Source organism: Sebastes fasciatus, chromosome 20 (genome assembly GCF_043250625.1).
Source record: "Sebastes fasciatus isolate fSebFas1 chromosome 20, fSebFas1.pri, whole genome shotgun sequence".
Lineage (NCBI taxonomy): Eukaryota > Metazoa > Chordata > Actinopteri > Perciformes > Sebastidae > Sebastes > Sebastes fasciatus.
Window position 1 is genome coordinate 27074288 of NC_133814.1, and position 18194 is coordinate 27092481.

An 18194-nucleotide genomic window follows, 5' to 3' on the forward strand; every position below is an offset into this window, starting at 1 on the left:
TTGTGGACACGTACCACAACTTCCGCTTAATGGTTCGTATCCACAGGCTCTGTCCTTTCCACGCTTCCCATTAATTTTCTATGTAAAAAGCCGTGCAATGCATTCTGGTAGCACATTTGTTGGCTGCTCCTCATTTGCATAAAGTTGAGGTCAGGGCTACTTTATGCAAATCAGGGGCGTCCGGCGCGACTCACCGCCTCTGGAACCTCACAAGAAACTTTTAAACCAACCGTTGTTGATCTAAAACGACGACATTCAGCGACGGCGTGGCTTATTGTTCACCTCAGATGTTTTCAGAAACACATTTCAGTGACATATTTTCGTAATATACGAGAAAGAAGTTTCCAAACGAGGCGTCATGTTGGTTCTGGTGTGAAAGCTGGTAGCAGGCAGCCCAATGCTAGGACGCCCATGTGGACTCGTACCATAAGTCTCTCTCTCCCTCCCTGATCCGACTAAGTTTCAGTGATTCTAATATTCTCGACCAGGAACAAGCTTTGTGATAATATGCAGTAACACGATCAAGACGTCACCATCTTTAGATGTTGTTGGTGCTTCAGAGGTCTGAAACCAGAAGAACATCTATGATGACGTTATATTTTTGGCTGTTTAAGAAACTTGGGTTCCTGAACTGAAGAACTGCCAGCAGCTCAGTCTGACACAAACATCTCAGACTCACACGATCACACATTCAGTACATCTCCACACGTTTTCACTGCGTCTCGCTCTCTTCCACACACACACACACACACATACACACTGAGGGGTGAATTCACAGAAGGATGGCGTGGCGTTTGCGTCCGTTAAAACCTGCACAAATGAGACCAAAATAAACCGTGTAATTCACAAAGCACCTCAAAGGGTGAGATGCACCTTTAACTGAGCTGCCAAGCAGACAGCGTCTCTGTGCTCCGGTGATATTTACACCTATTTAAATGAGGTAATACGCCGACATTTGGTGCAAAATCATCCCCTTTCTATGCAAAAAAGCACTCCAATTCACAAAGATCAGCGCTGACAGCCACACACAACAACAATATACTCACACATACTGTCAAAACGCAGCCACATTTGCATAATCATGGAAAGATTTTGCTTTTTATTTGTTTTAACCATGTCTCAAAGCTGCATTAATATATCTGTACCTTGTAAAGTACTAACTAAGCTGTGTGAGGAAAGGTGTTTTATACAGATGTCATTGTGTCGTGGTGTGTTTGTTCAGTGTCACAGCGCTGCCTTGTCGTGAACAGAGGAGCGCTGCAGGCTGTTATTGTTGTTGTTGATGCTGTTGAATGTCATGTCGGCTGTGTGCCCATCGGTGATACGCAACACGTCGTATACAGGAACACAGACGAGAGAGAGTGTAATGTCATCATGTGTATGCTGTGTGTCCCACTGGGATTAGATGTGCACGGTTTATTCATTCTTGGTAAAAAACTGGTCAGCACGTCATCAGAGGTAACAGAGATGTAACGGAAGTAGGACTAATTTCTTTAACGCATTAATGCAACTTCAACGTCATATTAAGATTACATTTAGTTAGCATGCAACACCAACATATCTCCTGAGCCAGTGTTGTAGTTGTTGAACAGACAGATTTATAGTACTGTGTCTCCCTCTGTGAATGTAGACAGTCATCATTTATTCAACACTTCTCACTTCATTAATTTTTCCAATTATTGAAAAGTTGTTTAACCGTGTTGCGTTAACCTTGATTAACAGGACGCGTCCCTCGCCGGTAAACCAATCAATATCTAACAGGACGAATGAGGTTTTAATTAACGCTCTGACGAGTTCTGACGTGCGTCTGCGCCGTCTTACCTCAGCAGTAACTTTAAACATGTCATCGCTGCGGTCCCGTGCATCACCTGAATCTCAGCGGTGATGACCTGTAGGTGTTCAGTCTAATAATATCATGTATCATACCCTCCGTGTGAAAGGAGCTAAACTGGTTCAATTAATCTAATTTCCACTGATTGAACATGTTTATTATGTAATATTTAATAAAGGATTACATGACTGTCTTATGTGACATTATGCTGCATTGAATTGCACAGTTAAAGTGGTTTCCTCCACAAAGAATCACACAAACGCACCACTTTAAATCTCGGAAATAAATCATTCAGCGTGAAAAAAATGACTTTTCGGCTAAAATAAATCTGGTAACACTTTATAATATTATTTTTGTATTTATAAATGGTAAATTGATAATTAAAATGTTATTAGTTATTTTACTGTTAACAAACAATGAAATAATAATTAATATTCTTTTACTAATTATTAATAATGCTATAATATGTTATTTTAACACATTTTGTACACATTATTACATTTTCTATACTTTATATACTGTATTTATTTATTCATTTATTTATTTGAGTATATAAGTATTTGTTAATTATTAGGATATTATTGGTAAAAATGTAATACATTATTTGTAAACTCTATAAACATAATTTGGATGTCTTATTATAAAGTTGTTGTTATAATACCTTGTTAAATGGTTAATAAATACTTAACAAATCATTTGGTAATATTTAACAAATACTTAATATAGTTTATGAAATACTATGTGTACAACAATAAACTGTTAATAAATACTTTACTAATCAGAATGTAATTGTTATCGTCTTTTAGCAGCTATGATAAAATACATATTTTTGAAACTGATTACTTCATATGACAAAAACTAATGATAAGATAACATTAACATTAGCATTATTAATTATCAATTCATTGTTAACCAATTTTAATTAACAATTTTCATTTTACCATTTATAAATGATGGTTATTATAAATACTAAGAAAAAAACAAAACAACTGATTAGTCGACTAATCGACAAATACGGACCGTGTAATAACTATTTATATTATTATATTGATTATTTTTATTATATTATGACATCAATGTAAGACTTTTACAACTTCAAATAATTGTGACTATAACTGAAAATGAAAATAAAAAAAGAACCAAAAGGAAAGAAAAACAAATGATGGTAAATGAAAAGAAAGGAAATGAAAAGAAGGATTAGAGATAAAGAAGTAAAGGAAATAGGAGCAGAGGAAGGAAGAGTTCAGGAACGTTAGGAAGGATGGATCAGTGATGGAAGGATATAATCTGATAAAGTGTATAATAATAATAATAATAATACAAACAGTAAGATTCACCTGCATAAATGCAATCAAAGGAAAAGTAATGAAACCGGTGACAGATGGAGAGATGTGATGTGATTTTTCTCATTTCCAGTTTAAATGAGAGATTCTGTGAGTGGAGCGGCGGATCGCTCCGCTCAGGTGAGTCTCTTCAAATCAATTTATGTGTTGACAACAAGCAGCGCTGCTTCACCACCAAAACCACCAAACCCACCAAAAACCCACCAAACCCACCAAACCCACCAAAAACCCACCAAACACACCAAACACACCAAACTCACCAAAACCCACCAAACCCACCAAACCCACCAAAACCCACCAAACCCACCAAAACCCACCAAACCCACCAAAACCCACCAAACCCACCAAACCCACCAAAACCCACCAAAACCCACCAAACCTACCAAACCCACCAAACTCACCAAAACCCACCAAACCCACCAAACCCACCAAACCCACCAAAACCCACCAAACCCACCAAAACCCACCAAACCCACCAAACCCACCAAAACCCACCAAACCCACCAAACCCACCGAACCCACTGATCTGTCTGATCAAAAGTTAAAGTATTAAAACTCAATATACGAGCTGAAGTTACAGAACTTCCTCCTTCTGTGTGTTTGGTTCTATAAAACACGGACATGCTCTCTTTGAATGATCACATTCCTGACAAACTGCAGTTACGTTTTGAGGGAAACGAAACAGACGTAGTCACCGTGACGTCACCGTTTGTGGACGACGGTTTTGAAGCCTCGAGTTTGGCATTTTGGCCGTCGCCATCTTGGTTTTTTGCCGTCGCCATCTTGGTTTCTGGCCGTCGCCATCTTGGTTTCTGGCCGTCGCCATCTTGGTTTTTGGCCGTCGCCATCTTGGTTTTTGGGCGTCGCCATCTTGGTTTTTGGCCGTTGCATCCCCTGCTTTATGGTCTATCTGACTCTAAATGGGACCATCATTTACTCAATGAACATCATGCTGTATTGAAGAAGACTTGAAACTAGTGATTGAGACCATAAACTCATGTTTACAATGTTTACTGAGGTAATAAATCAAGAGAGAAGGAGGCTCATTTTCTCATAGACTTCTATACAACCAGAGGAGTCGCCCCCTGCTGGCTGTAGAGAGAATGCAGGTTTTCAGCGTTGGCTTCACTTCTCCGACCCCGAGGTCGCCCACTGGTGGGAACATAACTCTGTAGGAGGGGCTGCACACGTATGTGCATTATTTTATTTACACTCTGTTTTACAAGCATACATAACAATTTAGATGATTTAGCAGCTTGCAGGTGCCGTTGGTGAGGTTATAAGGACACACACACACACACACACACACACACACACATACACACACACACACAGCAGTTGCTGCAGTGATGAAGATTTAATCACCTGGCTTCTCATCCTGAGTTATGAGTCCCTCTGTGTTGCATAATTGCCATTAGGAGAGCACATGCCCATAGCTCACACACACACACACACACACATACACACACACACACACACACACACACACACACCAATACTTATTATTATTACCCCAACGTGCACAGAAATATATCTCCAATATAAACACACACACACACTTAATGAGGACCTCCCAGTTATTAGCCCTCTCACACACACACACACACACACACACACACACACACACACACACACACAGGAGCATGAAGACAGATTATTATAAACACAATGCATGCAGGTCTCTGGTGTGCTGTTTAGTGCCTCACACACTGTTCACCAACATATATCTAAATAAAACATAATGCATGTGAGCTTCCACGCATAATGACCCGTATAAGATGAACAGGCTATAAGAAACACAGCTGTAAGAACACACAACAATAAACTGCTTATTTTCTTAGTGATGACAAAACCACTTTTACTAAAATAGGTCTTTATATCAATGTAAGGACGTCTGGGATGATCTACAGGCTGCAGATTGGAGCCAATCGAGGCATTTTTACTTCGGCATCGTCTACAGTTAGTTCCAATTCATGATATGACAACGAGCATCTGTGAATGATGCATGCAGCAGCTTTGAAACCTATATTATGTTGGAGTCATGGAAGGAACATGAATAACCAGCTTTCATCAGATCATAACCAGGATGAGACTTATATCAGGGCAGGCTGTTTCTCATCCAGCGTTCGTGGCTCTACCTACAAAACGTAATGCACTGTAATTCACATATATTCCACAAAATCAATCTGTATTTAATCTACCTGATTGTGAACCAGGAAGTATAAAGAGCGACAAACGCCGCGTACCAGTTACCAGGTACTAGATACCGATACCAGTATCGGGTATCGGTTCCGATACAACGACACTGATACAACTTTACAGCAGCGTGACGTTAACCTCTCGTCAGCGTCTTCCGGGTCCTATTGAACGCGCTCAGGCTCCACCTCCCCAACGGTGCGGGCGAGACGGGCCGCTGGTGCGCTCAACCTTGCGGGGCCGGGATCCCACCTCAGCCGGCGCGTGCTGGCCCTCACTTTCATTGCGCCACAGGGTTTTGCTTGCACCCTCTGACTCGGGCGTGCGTTAGACTCCTTGGTTCGTGTTTCAATACGGGTCAGGTGGGTTGCCGACATCGCCACAGACCCCTGGCGCCTTTTACGTGGGCCGCGGCACAACGCACTGAGGACAGTCCCAAATGTAAGTACCTGTACTCGGTCTGAAAAAAAGTGGCATCGGTGCATCCCTAAATAAGAAGTGGACGTAGTCACCGTGACGTCACCCATTGGTTTGTGAACTGCGGTTTAGGAGCCTTGAGTTCGGCATTTTGGCCGTCGCCAGCTTGGTTTTTATCCCTAGGTTTTCTAGTTTGACATGATGCCAGTATCTTCACTCTAGCTTTAAAACTGAGCCGCTACAACCTAAAAATCACAAGTTGCGTGAATTTTGACAGCCCTAGTATGTATTGATGAAGGGTCACGGGGCTCCAGTGTGACGATAGTTAATGTTTTTCTTGGTTAATGTTGGAGCAGAACAGTATCGGCGTCTGCTTTGCAAACACAATTAATTAGAAGAATAAAAGGAGACCATCTGTCCTGAAGTTCTGTTCTCCAGACCTGCATTTTCACCTGATCCCAGAACTCCGGAGGATTACCTGAGCCGGAGAAGTTAAACAGCTCCAGTTTATCTCACATGGACTTATTTCTTTAGGCAGTCTAAATCTGTTTGTGGGAGGGGAAGATGAGGCCGCTGTGAGTCGATCGCACGCCGGAAAGTTTTAGAGAGTTTCTGATGTGCAGGTAGATGTTGTCTGCCTGGCGGTGAGATATCAAGCTACTCGATTCATTTTCCCCCTACAGTGTTGTTGTTATCCAAATCTCCATCTCCATCTACCTCGGCTGTCCACGCCTCTCCTCTCTCCTCCCAGGGCCCATTTCTCAAAGCAAATTTTCCACCACAGATGAAACACCACTCTGGCTCCCACCTCCACATCAGACCTGATAGAGATTGAAATGTCATTTCCCTCTTTCCCCCGGAAACTTGTGCCGCCGCGCTCTGGTCCTTCAGACCTCCCCCGTGTGTTATTCCATCTATCTGTCCTCACTTTTCTCATCTCATTGACTTTTTGATGTCGCTTCGCAGCAATTTGTTGTCTGTAAATCGCTCTCCCACGAAAAAAAACCTCTCCCTCCTTTTCGATTGGTGGCGGCGAAGGAACGTGTGTCAGAAGACATTATGCTCTCGCCCACTATCCTCAGAGGGAGTGTAGGTGAATCGCTGTTTTTAATCAGACGGAGGACGGCCGCTGGGATGACTACAGCAGACAGATAATCTCTCCAACTTCTAATAGGGCCCTGATTTAGCCCTGGTGCTTTCCAAACTAGGGTCTAAGGACTCTCAAGGGTCCTGCAGGGAGTCCTTAACAGGTCACTCTGCAAAATGAGGAAAGTTAAAAACTATTTAATTATGATTATAAACAAATGAGACCATTAGTGATCAGCTCAATTTCATCAGTGGTGTTGTGTTGCAGCTGTCAATACAATCAAGGGAGTTTAAACCAGCAACAAGCTCAGCGGTCCGGAGGAAATCTGGAGCGTAACGCAAAGATACTATCTGCATTCAGAAATACCTTTATTCATATCTACATGTGGATTGTACCAGAGGTTGTTAGAAACTGTCTGATCTGCTTCATGTTCTGCATTAACCCTCTGAGACCGATATTCCTGTCTTTAAGAGGCTCAGTCAATCAATTATAGGGCTGTCAAAGTTAACGTGATAACGCGTTAACGCTACTTAATTTCAAGGCCACTAATTTCTTGAACACAACTTGCGATTTTTAGGTTGTAGCGGCTCAGTTTTAAAGCTAGAGTGAAGATCCTGGTATCATAGTAAACTATAAAACCTGATGAATCCATCGGTACCAACCATGTCAGACTAGCTTGTCATGAAGGAGGTTAGATAATGCTCCAAACTTACACTAAATGTTGGCGAGGTAAAACTGTCATGTCCATTTTCAAAGGGGTCCCTTGACCTCTGACCTCCAGATATGTGAATGTAAATGGGTTGTATGGGTACCCACGAGTCTGTGTAACTGTTAGCGGACGGGGTGGAAACCAATAATGATGATAGATTGAGACTTTTGAAGAAAAGTCAGTATTGAATGATTTAATTGTGTAAATGATGAGAGGAAGCTCCAGAGAATAGAAAGTTGATCTGATGACTGTCTACGACGGCCCCTAACCTCAGTGAGCTCACGTCCTCTATGTAGTTTACCATCATGCCGAGTCTTTTCTCTCCCCGTCAGTCTCTCTCTTGTCTCTAACTGAAGAGCTTTGCAATTATTTAGTCGAGGATAGAAATTATCCACTCATTTTGTCCGTTAATGGGGACGGCATTGTTACCGGCCCCTTCTCCAAATGAATCCATTAGAAATGTTGGAGAATGAAAATGAGCCTCAGACGGCGCTAATTTCTAATCCCTGAGGTAATTTTGGAGTCGTTAACAACAATTTGTGCCTTTTGAAAACTCGACGCTTGCTAATTTGTGTGAATAATACATGGGACGAGATAGATAGTTTTTCTCCCCCTTTTAATTTTTTCCCCCAAAGCCACTAAAGATGGAGTCTTTTATTTTCTATCAGGCGTGGGCAGTGATGAATGACCGCTGAGCTCTTGGACGTCCTATAAAGAGACAGCGAATTAGGCTCAGCGATCATGACGGGACTGAGAATGAAACAGAATGATGAAAAACAGATGTAACTGCATATGAAACCTTCCCTTCAGTCAGGACCTTTACCTGTTATTTGTGTATCTCAAAGAAACTACATATGTCAGATTATATGGTTCTGTAATAAATGTTGATTCAGATAAACAAGTTCAGGCAACTCTGGAGTAAATATCAACACTTATCACAGATATATCCTCAGAGGAACTGCAGAGATGTCGTTGGTTTATATCTGATAGACAAGAGAACACATTCATAATAATAACCAAAACTGAAATACAGGAGAAAATCCAAAAGACTCAGAGCCCATCCTGAACATGTTTATATTTCTCTAAGTAAATAAGTATTTATTTATATTGTATTTATACTTAGATGGAGTTTACCTGCTTTGATTTGCATTTCCAAAGAACCCGACTCTTCCACGGATGGGTATCGTTAAGATCTTAACTGTACTATTACTCTTTGTGGCGACCCCTGCTGTCGCCTATATAGTATAGTTCCTGTTAACCTGCCATTAGGGCCTTCTGGGAACACCTGGGCCCAGTGTTCCCAGCCTATAAAGCCTAGGCTCATGTCTTATTCTCTCTCTCTCTTTCCCCGCAAACACCATCGCTGGGCATGTGGCGGCCTTAGGTTCTCCTTGGTTAATCTTTTGCTTGTTTTATACATTTCACAACATGCACACACCATTTATATTCTCAATGCACACCTTACACTACTGATATTCACACTCCATACCTTTTGATCCTTTTGTTTTGCATAATTTACTCTACTTTTGTTAAATAAATTAGGTGATTTAATCGTTACCATGGTGTGTCTCCCTATTTGTCATGGCTTTGAGAGCCAGGTTGTGACAAATTGGGGGCTCGTCCGGGATTTAAACCCAGGACCTCTCGCACCGATACTGCTTATCGATCCGGTACTTTAACGGTACTCTTAATGGTTCTTGCGGAGCCTTCACGCACCACGTGAAAGCCGTGATGATGTAATTTTCTAAACCAAGCGTTAACGTTGGATCTTATCTATCCTATGGTCTTCAAAATAATTCCCCCGGGCTCGTTTGGTAGCGGGTTTCGGTACCCATCCCTACTCCTGTCGGACGGGGTTTAGGCATCGACCTCTCCGCTTGCAACTCCACTTCCTCTCCTTAGTAATATGTGTAAATTCAGCAGGTTGTCTGATCTGATCTGAGGTCTGCTAAGTAAATTCTGATGTAATCCACCTCTTTAGATTCTGATATTTCTTGTTTGCATGTGGAAGTTATGGCTTGATAATGATGAGGAAGAAAGACTTTGATTCGTCCTCTGGGGGACGAAGAAAATCCACAGAACATTTAAAGTAGTTGAGATATTCTGCAGTTGTTGTGTGAGCACGTTTGGAGGAAAAACAACAATAAATCATTGAGAGCTTGTTGCTTTTTTGTTTTTGTTTGTTGTCATTTGAAAATGAATCTTTCTTGTATTTCGCTCTAAGCCAGCGACGTTGTGCTCTAATCCTCTCCGAGATGGTCTGAATAAAGCATCGTGTGCTGAGAGTTAACGTCATGAAATGATTGAAAAACAGATTTTTTTAGTTGTGTAATCCAGTGAAGGTTGAATGTGAAGTCCCTGCAGCAACAGTGATAATTATCAAACACCAAGAAAAGGTAGAAAATCAAAAGCTGGGAAACACACACACACACACAAACACAAACACACATATATGTAAAGTCATTTCCATTCATATCGGAGTGTTTTTCTTTGAAAAGGCCCCAGAGAGCAAAAGCTTTGTGTAGATTAGAAACATCAAACAGGATCCACAGCAGTGAAACGCATCAGAGAATATCTGGTGAAAGAGGACAGAAAACAGATGTATGGAGTGTGTGTGTGAGGTCCAGTGTTTAATAATGATAACACGTTAACACAAATTTGTTTTAACGCCACTAATTTCTTTAACGCATTAATGCAACTTGCGATTTTTAATTAACCTTTTAAAAGTCCGATGGGCCGCCGATATTTTGGAGGTTGCAGCGGCTCAGTTTTAAAGTTAGAGTGAAGATACTGGTATCATATGAAACTATAGAACCTGATGAATCCATCGGTACCAACCATGTCATACTAGCTTGTAGTGAAGGAGGTTAAATAACGCTCCAAACTGACTCTAATATTCTGGAGAGGAAAAACTGTCATGGCCATTTTCAAAGGGGTCCCTTGACCTCTGACCTCCAGATATGTGAATGTAAATGGGTTCTATGGGTACCCACGAGTCTCCCCTTTACAGACATGCCCACTTTATGATAATCACATGCAGTTTGGGGAAAGTCATAGTCAAGTCAGCACACTGACACACTGACAGCTGTTGTTGCCTGTTGGGCTGCAGTTTGCCATGTTATGATTGGAGCATATTGTTTTATGCTAAATGCAGTACCTGTGAGGGTTTCTGGATCAATATCTGTCATTGTTTTGTGTTGTTAATTGATTTACAATGATACATATATACATACATTTGCATATGCAAGCGTCGTGTGTGAGTGTAAAAGAGAGGCTTTGTGTATAACGTGCTATATAAGAGCATTCATCAGTTGATCCGTGACGTGTTCCTCTCTCGTTGTGTTGTAACTACTCAAACTTTAGTATTGTAAAGTGTTACCAGATAAATAAAACTGCATAAAAAGTGACGGTCACAGGAATGTGTTCTACCCCGCTGAGACTCAACCGTCGTCAACAGAAAGTAGAGTTCATTAGAGCGCCGCCCACGCTGTCTGACAGGTGACAGGTGATCTGTGGGACGTATACACATCGCAGTAGCAGCCAGGTGATGAGGGCTCAGCACTGTAACACACATACCCTCCAAAGTCATCACCAATCAAAAGGAAAAGGGTTGAGGAGGAGGTGAAGGTGTGGAAATAAAAGACAGTGTGGCGGGGAGTCGAGGCGGCGAGCAGCGTGAGGCGAGGTGAGATACGCTGGCGAATGCTGGCATTTGGCTCCGCTGTCCACGGGAGAGTGAGCTACAGAAATACAGCCGGCGTAGCCTTTTGGATGACAGGAGGGGGGAAAAAAAGAGGCCTGACATTTGAGGGAAAAAGGGAAAGAAGCAAGGAGGACAGGAATAATGCATGAGCAGCAGCGGAGTAGAGATTTATCCGCCGTGTTTGACCTCCGCTGGGAGCGGAGCACGACGTAAAGACAGAAGCTGGATGTGAAACCAGCACGGAGAGCACTTCAGATCACATCACATCGCTGACAGGCTGGATTACATGATTCTGGAGGAGTTTACAGTTATTTGATTTAATCTTAACTTTATCAGGAAGTCTCTTTTAAATTGAAACCTTTATATCCAGAGACTGAAAACATAACTGAAAGAGCAAACATGAAGCCGATGCTGAACAATGCCGCAGCCTCCAACATGACGAGACATCCCAGTTTATTAGATATTACGTTTGTATGCTGCCGATTTGCAACAGCAAATATGTTTTTGAGAGAATGTCATGCAGTCTTTGTCAACATAATGTTTTAATAAATGTGTCTGCATAGTTGCAAAATGTTCATACTGAGCATATCTGTAGCAGCATGGCGTCTAGAGACGGTGATGGGTGATATATCAAATATGCTATATGTATTGTGTCTTGTTCTACGTGAGATGTAGTAAATGACTATATTGCCAACATGAAATTTAAATATTAATTGTCACGTCATTTTTTAAGCCGCCGTGTGGCGTATGAGCATTGATGTGCGTATGCGGCGAGTGTTTTTATGTATCTGAAGGGAAGCAGTGAACGAAAGAGCCTGGAGAGAGCGGAAGAAGTGAAGCGCCAAAGCCAGTTTATAATATGTTGAGGTCAGAAAAGGTGATGGAAGACGCCATCCTCCACTTCAAAAAAGACGTTACCATTTACCGGTCTGGTTTTGAACTGGGAAGGATGAACTTCTGGTTTCACACAGGACATGAACAGCGGCCTCCTGGTGGATGTCTAGTCTTATTTTGACCCTAGCATAGACGTTATCCGTGTTGAAATAACCACTAGTAGGTTTACCGGTAATCACAGCTGATGTCGTTTGTTTTCTTCTGGAAAAGGTTGACGTGATAGAGGCGTGATGAATCAGGGAAGGACATGTTAGTTAATGATGGACAGTATCGTGAGTTTTTAATGATTTAATGACTTTTACCACGGTTTATTGTGAAACAGGTAACCATTTCATCCCTATCTCTGAATGTAATTAACATTTAATTCCAGTTCTGTGAAGTAGCTTATAAAGCAGACGTGATACTTAAAGACAAAGTTTATCCTACATCACACTTTCTGTGATGTGTCTCTTTAAGTTCTCATGATTCTGTGATTCCTACACGTCTCCTAAAGAGATTTTACTTTCATCACGACTTTGGTGAATCAAGCTGAGAGCCCAACCTGCACTCAGCTCTGTTAGAACGTAGAACAGGACATCCTGTACTGCACACTGTAGACCAGCAGAAAGAGAAGAACGCTGCATTGTGATGGAGTTCCCAGCGGGCCGGCATTCACATCCAGAGCACTCCTAAGAACTGGTGCATCACAATGAAGTGCAGAAGTTAGAGTGAATTCACAGACCAGTCTTTGCACGTGAGTCGTGTTCAGAGACTTCAGGTGAATGAAAAGCAGCCAATTCATCACTTCAAGTCCATTTTGAATCAAGCAGATGAAGCTGCTGCTCCCTTTTATCGCATTTCTGACGAGTTGCTGCAGTTCCTCTCAAAGAGACAGCGGTGGGAAATCCACATGCTGTTCTTGTTAAAGCATGTGGATGGTGCTAATTGAATTCTGTAATCATTACCGGACCGCTTCATTAAATTGTGTGATCGTATCTCTGTGATTTTTTTAAGCAGAATGAGGAACATGTTGTTGCTTTCTGCAGGTTGTGTAATAATGAAACACCACACGTCCCTCAGCATATTCCTGAAGCATATATCTCATATTTTTGTTGTCTCGTCTTCGTCTCATTACCGGCTCCTCTCTCGCAGCGCAGAGCAACATGGCTGCCGTAAGTCAGCGAAATGAGCCGCCGTTAGAAAGACTGGCAACTCACCTGGGAGCGTCTGGCATTTTGGAAAATCTATTTCTACTATTAATAATATAATAATTGTCAGGAATAATAGGTGGTCTGTTCACGGTGATGTGAAGCTCAGTCTCCTCGGTGCAGAACAGATTGTCTTTATTATTTCTTCATGGGGAAGTTTAGTTGTTGAAGTGCAGTAAAAAGTGTCTGTAGCTTTGATCCAAACTCTTCACATCAGCCAACATCTGGACACCAGGACCTCACGTTTAACATTTCATCATCTATAAATGATCACCACAAGAGTTACAGAACATCAGTTGAAGTACAGTTAGGCCCTGTTCACACCTGGCATTAACATGCATCTTTGGTGATCTGGTCACAGCTGGACAGCTCTTAGTACAGGTGTGAATGCACTCAAGATGCATTAAGATCTGATCTGCGCACAGACCGCATTCAGAGGTGGTCTGGGCCACATTAAGGACCGCCTTCTCAACTGGCGTCCTCTGCGGAAGTACGTACTAATTCATGCACCAACAGCGTCTTATTAAAGTGTGACAAACTGTAAAGTTGGCTTTGTCCGCGACATCTGGACATATTAATAAACCCATAGACTGATCAGTCATAACATTCAGACCACTGACAGGTGAGGTGAATAACATGGATTTTCTGGTTACCATGGCACCTGGCAGTGGGGGGGATATATTAGACATCAAGTGAACATTTAGAACTTTGTGTTGGAAGCAGAAAAAATGGGCCAGCGTAAGGATGTGAGCCACTTTGACGAGGGCCAGATAGAGCTGGTTAGACGACCGGGTCAGAGCATCTCCAGAACTGCAGCTCTTGTGGGATGTTCCCGGTCTGCAGTGGTCAGGACCTACCAAAAGTGGTCCAAGAAAGGAGAACCAGTGAACCGGCGACAGGGTCAGACCCGAGGCTCATTGATACACATGGGGAGCGAAGGCTGGCCCGTGTTGTCTGATCTAATAGAACCAACCACACAGCAGCTCTTCAGCATAGCGTTATTACTATTAGCGGTTTGTTTAAAGTAGAAGTTTGGAGACATGTTTCAACTTCTTCTCTTTACTCTGTTACCGTCTACTCTGGATGATATGTTGCCTGTGTGATGTTTGTGTCTTCATGCCAGTTTTGAAAATGATCATCCATTTAAAGAAGTCTACACGGTTTGAGGACATGTTGGGGATGTGACTGACAGCTGTTTTAGTCCTCAAAACACCCTTCAGGGAACAGGAACAGGAGATTCAGCACTGTAAGGGAGCCGTATGCTCTGAAAATACTGATTTATGAAACTGTCACCAGGCTACATGACACTCCTTTAAAAGTAAATTACAGTTTTTATAGTGCTGTTAAAATTTAAAAGCCTCCAAAGCCCCAAAATATTACATTCATATGACATTATGGGAAACCGCCAAACACGAGTCAGACTTTAATGCCATTATTTTTATTTTATTTCTACAACAGTCATCTAATGTGTGCGTCGTCTGTGGTTGCTGTAAACAGACACCATTAACGGGGACACTGAAGGCATCCTGAAGACCGTAAACTGTCACTCTGAAGTCTCGTTACACATCCAGAACATGATATTCTTCTTCCACTCATTTGTTGGTCTGATGGCCGCTCTCATGGTTCAGCAGTTCAAGTGAGACAGAAGGAAGACTGGAGAAGTTAATTTATCTGAGTGTTAATGAAGAACACCCCCACTATCTCGCTCAACATGAAGAAGAACGAGGGATTGAGATCATCTAAAGGACAGCGGAGCTGAGAATAGCTCCCTGATTATTAAACAAGCGCTCCCTCTTTCTTTCCTTCTCTGTCCTTCTCCGCCTCTTTTCTCTCGTCTCCATTTACCCTCGTTCTCCTCTCCATCACTCTCCTCTCGCTCTACGCCTCCTCCTCCTGTTTCTTCTTCGCCTGCTTTGTCTCATTTGGTTTCTCTCATCTTTAACTCTTGTGTGTGTTTGTTTGGAGGCCTCAGGAAAGAGGTTGTGTTGTGCAGATTTTAAAGCCCTTTGAGACAAAGTTTGGATTTTGAGTTACATAAATTACTTGACTGAATTCTTCCTCATATCTTCCAGTAGCCACGTTAGATCTGTAGCTGTGAAGGGAAACACTCACCAGCAACGTCTGGATCAGGGGTCAGCAACCGTCACTATCAAAAGAGACATTTTAGGCAAAAAAAATAATAATAATCTGTCTGGAGCTGCAAAACGTGATCATTGTGATGAAGGTAACACAGTTTATAGTCTAAGTATATAGCATATAAGTCTAATGCAGTGAGGGACCAAGAGACAATGTACTACGGAGTATTAGGGCCACATTGAGGGAAAAAAAGTTGTAATATTCCGAGAATAAAGTCATAACTTTACGATAAAAAAGAAAATAACACGTAAAATTACTACCTTATAATATTACGACTTTATTCTCTAAATCTCAGATGTATTTTTTTCCTGAATGTGGCTCTAATACTCCGTCGTACCGTCGTACCATAGACCTACAACAATGATAAATAGAAATGAAAATATAAACAAAAAACAGTTATTCATTTCCATTTTTCAAAAGTCTACAGGGAGCCACTGGAGAGGAGCTGAAGAGACCCATGTGGCTCCGGAGCCTCAGGTTGAAGACCCCTGATCCCACCTATTTAGTCTGGCCTTCATGCAGTGTTTTATACTTTATTAATTTTTATATTTTAATACTTATTTTATTTGTCATCATCATTATAGCGTTTATTTTACTCTATTTCATATAATCAACATTTTATTGATGATCATTATTATCTCTTTTATTCTATTTCATTTTATTAAAATTGTATTATTTTAATACAATCTGCTTATTTTATGTAGTTTCATAATTATTATTTATTTGTATTGTTATTTTTATTTCCTTGTATTTCATCTATCTTTTATTATTTTAAATACCCATCTCGTATTGCTTTCTTATTCAGTGAACTTTCATATTGGTTGTTTTGGTGTGCATTCGTCTCTAAATCCATTTTTAACATGTCTGTACAGCACTTTGAATTGCATTTGATTTGTTAGAAAGGTGATTTATTAATGAAGTTTGATTGATTGATTGATTGATTGATTGATCCAACCTTGCAAAGTAAAGAGATGTGATTCCGTGACAAAAACATTTTAATTTATTTTTTTTAAGAGTTTATTTTCTCGTAAATTTGACTTTAATCTCAGAGAATTTCTGATTTTTTTCTCGCAAATTTATGATGTTATTATCTCAGAGAATATTCAAGGTTTTTCTTGTATATTTGTAATTTTTTTTTTTTTTGAAATATTCCTCCCTCTGTATTTTGTAATAATAATCTCCAATTTAACAAGTTATACAACATGTATTTTCTACGATATGAAAGGAGGACTGATGGATGTTAAATACAGAGAAGGAGCAGTTTGTATGTATTATTATACATTCATTAGTTTATTCATTTGTATTGTTTTCTGACCACTATAAGTGGAGCATCTAATTATCCAGCTGTATGTTGCCACCAGATCTTAATGACCACTCCGTGTTATAACTAACAGCAGCATCATCATTAGCAGAGCAATTTGTTCTGAGACGTCCCGGCCGAGTTAGCGATGCATTATCGTATGACCCCGTCTGGTTGTTTACGGCTCCGCACGCTGTACAACAAGCATGTTTAGCTTAACGGCGCTAATTAGGACATTCAGTCAGAGATTACGGAGCGTGTTCACATTAACTGTCGACTCCGATTAATCACGGCGAGGCTGATCTCACTGTTTTATATCAGCCGCCTCTAATGTGAAAGTGAAATGCTTTTTTATTGTATTGATTTTCTTATTTTATTTACATTGATGCATGAAACTGTACATAAAGCGATTAGTTTCATTATGAAATACCACGGCAGACGACATGTCTATATTCATAAGAGAGGGCTTCATGTGCAATTAAGCTCTCATAGGGAACGAAGCACTTAACTGATGCTGAATGGATCTTAGGCGTGCACGAGTGTGAAGCCCATTCAACCATCACCATCCCACCCAATCAATACACTGTGTGTGTGTGTGTGTGTGTGTGTGTGTGTGTGTGTGTGTGTGTTTCCACGGTGACAGGCGTGCTCTTTATTGAAAATGGCACACACACAGAGCCAGGCACGGATGCATGCAGTGCTATTAAGCAACGTGTACATGGACACATAGTCTCTAATGGGGGGAGCACCTGGTGACAAAAACAAGCTGCTAAAAATCAAAGTGTGAAATGCAGCCTGGTGTAACTCGGTGGGTCGGGTAGTGAGCTTCAGTGCCTTCTGTTGTTAACACTAGGGATGCAGCGATACCAGTAGATAGATAGAAATTCAAGTATCGGGTCCGATCCTGTGCTCATGTACTCGTACTTGCAAAACGGCTCCGATGCAACGGCACCGATACCACTTTACAGCAGCGTTTGATTCCCAGGGTGGGGCTCGGCCCATGTAAAAGGCACCAGGGGTCTGCGGCGTTGTCGGCAACCCACCCGACCTGTCTCGAAACACGGACCAAGAAGTCTAATGCACGCGCGAGTCAGAGGGTGCAAGCAAAACCCTGTGGGGAGGGGGAGCGTGAGCGCGTACGATAGGACCCGAAAGATGCTGACGAGAGGTTAAAGTCACGCTGCCGTAAAGTGGTATCGGTGTCGTTGCATCGGAGCCGTTTTGCGAGTACGAGTACAAGTACGAGTACATGAGCGCAGTATCGGTATCGGTGCATCCCTACTTTATCTTCTTTTCTTTGTTTATTAGTATTCTATTTCTTTGCATTTGTGGTCTCATTAGACGGCTGTCAGTGGAGATTGACAGGAAACATTCGAACACAATATATCTGC

The 18194-nt window shown here is 41.5% G+C and overlaps 1 protein-coding gene across 5 annotated transcripts in view; it reads left to right on the plus strand.

Annotated features, from left to right (window-relative positions):
• grid1b (glutamate receptor, ionotropic, delta 1b) overlaps positions 1-18194 on the plus strand; it is a 533969-nt gene that overhangs the window by 425805 nt on the left and 89970 nt on the right. The window lies entirely within an intron of this gene.